This window comes from Ictidomys tridecemlineatus, chromosome 14, assembly GCF_052094955.1.
Source record: "Ictidomys tridecemlineatus isolate mIctTri1 chromosome 14, mIctTri1.hap1, whole genome shotgun sequence".
NCBI lineage: Eukaryota > Metazoa > Chordata > Mammalia > Rodentia > Sciuridae > Ictidomys > Ictidomys tridecemlineatus.
The window spans coordinates 44,724,115-44,727,152 of record NC_135490.1 but is presented as its reverse complement, the minus strand read 5'-3'; the positions used below and the strand labels follow the sequence as shown (position 1 = coordinate 44,727,152).

The 3,038-nt window shown below is 45.4% G+C and overlaps 1 long non-coding RNA gene across 1 annotated transcript; it reads right to left on the bottom strand.

Annotated features, from left to right (window-relative positions):
• Positions 1 to 245: 245 nt before the first annotated feature.
• LOC144370349 (uncharacterized) lies at positions 246 to 2,704 on the bottom strand. The gene is made up of 2 exons (XR_013430341.1): positions 2,491 to 2,704; positions 246 to 1,581 (listed from the first exon to the last, which is right to left on the bottom strand). It is a non-coding gene; the product is annotated as an uncharacterized LOC144370349 (long non-coding RNA).
• Between the last annotated feature and the right edge of the window lie 334 nt (positions 2,705 to 3,038).

Here is a 3,038-nt window from a genome sequence, read left to right as displayed (position 1 = left end):
AATCAATAATGTGAAGATAGAGCCTACAGAATGGGATGAAATCTTTACCACATGCACCTCAGATAGAGAATTTCCAGAATATATAAAGAACTCAAAAAACTCAACACCATAAAAAAAAAAAATAACTCAATTAATAAATGGGCTAAGGAACAGAACAGACACTTAACTAAGAAGATATACAATCAACCAACAAATATATGAAAAAATGTTTAACACCTCTAGTGGTTATAAAAATGCAAGTCAAAACTACTCTAATATTTTATCTCACTCCATTCAGAATGACAATCATCAAGAATACAAGCAATATTAAATGTTGATGAGGCTGTGGGAGAAAATGTACAGTCATACATTGCCCGTGGCCTTGCAGATTGGTGCAAACATTACAGAAAGTGGTATTGAGATTCCTCAGAAAACTGGGAATGAAACCACCATTTGACCCAGCTATCCCACTCTTAGGTTTATACTCAAAGCACTTAATATCAGCAGACTACAGTAATGTAATCACATCAAAGTTTATCAATATTTATCAATTCACAATAGATAAACTATTTAACAAACCTAGGTTCCCTTCAACAGATGAATGGATAAGAACATGAGGCATATGCACACAATGAAATATTACTCAGCTTTAAAGAAGAATGAAATTATGGCTTATGATTTCATGACCAGTATGATTCTACATCACATACAAACCAAAGAATGAGAGGCTATACTCCATTTATGAGTCATGTGTCAAAATGCATTCTATTCTCATGCGTAACTAATTAGAAAAAAAAATTAGAAAAAGTAAAACAAAGAAAAAAACTGACTATGTTTATATTATTTGATTCTCAGTCACAAAAGGGGAAAAAAGGAAGATAAGTAACCACAATCCTGATCTTCCACATGAGTACTGCATTGAAATGAATAGGTATTGGGCTTGGTTGAATGTGGCATATGTGCAAAAAGTGATATATATCTTGACACACCACGTCCTTCAATCCTCAGATTGAGAAATGTGTCCCAAGTCCTAGGAGGCTTCACAGCAGCTGAAGGATTCCAGGACTGGGATGTGTCCCACTCGTCCTTGAAGCCATACTGTCCCTGCTTGAGGCCAGGACTGCTTGCCCACAGGGCTGCAAATCTGGGTGCAGTGGGTGGTCCTGCCTGCTGCATGAGGAGCCTGGGAGACTCTGAAGGCCAGGTTTTCCCAGTCCTTCCACACCTAGTGATTCACTGACCATGGCCCTGATGAGTTGGGGTTGGACAGGCAGAGTGGTTGTCAGTCCCTGCAGAGTAAGAGATTGAACCTCTCTAGTGGCATCTCCATCAGGGACATAGTGGGCAGCCCCCCACCCCAGTCACACACCCTGGTGCCAGCAGCACCTGCAGCCTCTGCGTCTGGATAAAGGAGACACGGAGCCTCATCCTGGCAGCAGGAGGAGCAGCTATGGAGTGGTGATGGATTCCCTGGGAGAGTGTTCTGGGGCTGCTTCAATGAAATACGTGGATTGTCCCATCCTCTTGTCTCCACTTGTGAGCTCACACAGGAGCAGCCTCTGCGGAGCTCCCCTCAGTGTGTCTGGTTTCTTCCTACATCATCTGCCAAAATAGTGAGCCGGGCACTTTAGAACATGGGCACCCATTTGTCTTACTCTGTATCCAGCCCCCGAATCTCACACTTCCCCTCTTCCTCTTAGTATCCTCTCATCTCCTTCTTCCAGGAAACTGGATTCTGGTGCAGGAGGTTCTCCTTCTCCCCTCATCTCCCCACAATGGTGGCGTACACACACTCATCCCACACAAAACACTCCTGAACTATCCAGTCCTCGCTGTGCCCTGTTATCCAGATGTTGAGGGTGAGGAAGAGAAGGTGATGATGCTGCTGCACATCCTGATCCTGCAGAGAGTGGGTGCACTGCCCTCCCTCCACCTGACAGATGACAGAACTTTGTCTCCTGGCTCCAGGTTGTGCCTGTGAGAGTTCCACCCACCACCCCATGCTCTGTCCTCCTGCCTTCTGCCATGCACAGACACAGCAAGAATGCCCTCAGCAGTCCAATGCTCAGCACCTGGATCTGGGACTCCATGGTCTCCAGAGCTGTGAGAAAGGAATTTCTCTTTCTCTTAGATGACCATCCCCAGGTAATTTGTTGCAGAGCAGAAAGAGTCTAGGCAGAAATAAACACTAATCCCAAATAAGACCTCCTGGGCTTGTTGCCTGAGAGGTCATCACCAATCAGAGCCCAAGGCTAGATGTTTGGGTGACAAGGAGAGAATGAGCTCATCTCCTGACAAAGGGCAACTTTCCATATAGAGCTAGAAAAGGTGGTAACACAGCACACTCAAAGGTCATGGAATCAGATCTCTTGACACAAGGTCATTAAGATATGAAAACTATAAAGAGACCTGCATTCAGACATATATTTTTGGATTCAAAACTCCCTCCCCAGGTTCAAAAGCAGCAGTGTCCTCCAGCTCTTACAGAGACCTGCTCCCTTGGTGTCCTACCTTCAGTGTGTGACTGTCTAGTGGGTCATCCCATTCACTGCTGAAGACAAAGATACTCTCCAGGATCCAATCCTACAAAACAGAAACAAACACCAGGTGGCTACAGAGTGGCTCTGCCATTGCTCCTACTGCTGAGTCAATGCTGGGCCACACAGCATCTTCTTGCTCTGACTTCTGTGTTGTCAGGCCCTCTGTTGGGCACAGAGTCAGGACAGGGATGGGCCACCACCCAACAATGGCAGCCACCTCTAGGACTCTAGGCTTCCAGATCCTTCTTGCTGATTAGGACGAAAAGCCAGCCAAAAGAACCCGCCAAAGATCCATCAGCAGCCCAGGAGCCCAATATGGAACTGACAACAGGCACTGACAATCACCTGACCAATTGTAATCTGGCACATTTCCCTTAGGGGCTATATAGGTCCCTAGAACCACACCACTCCTGCTGCAGATGCTTCTACCTATGCTAAATAAACTGATCTCTGGACAACTTGGTGTATATGACAGCAGAATGCATTGTGATTTATCGAACACAATTGCAGCACAACTTT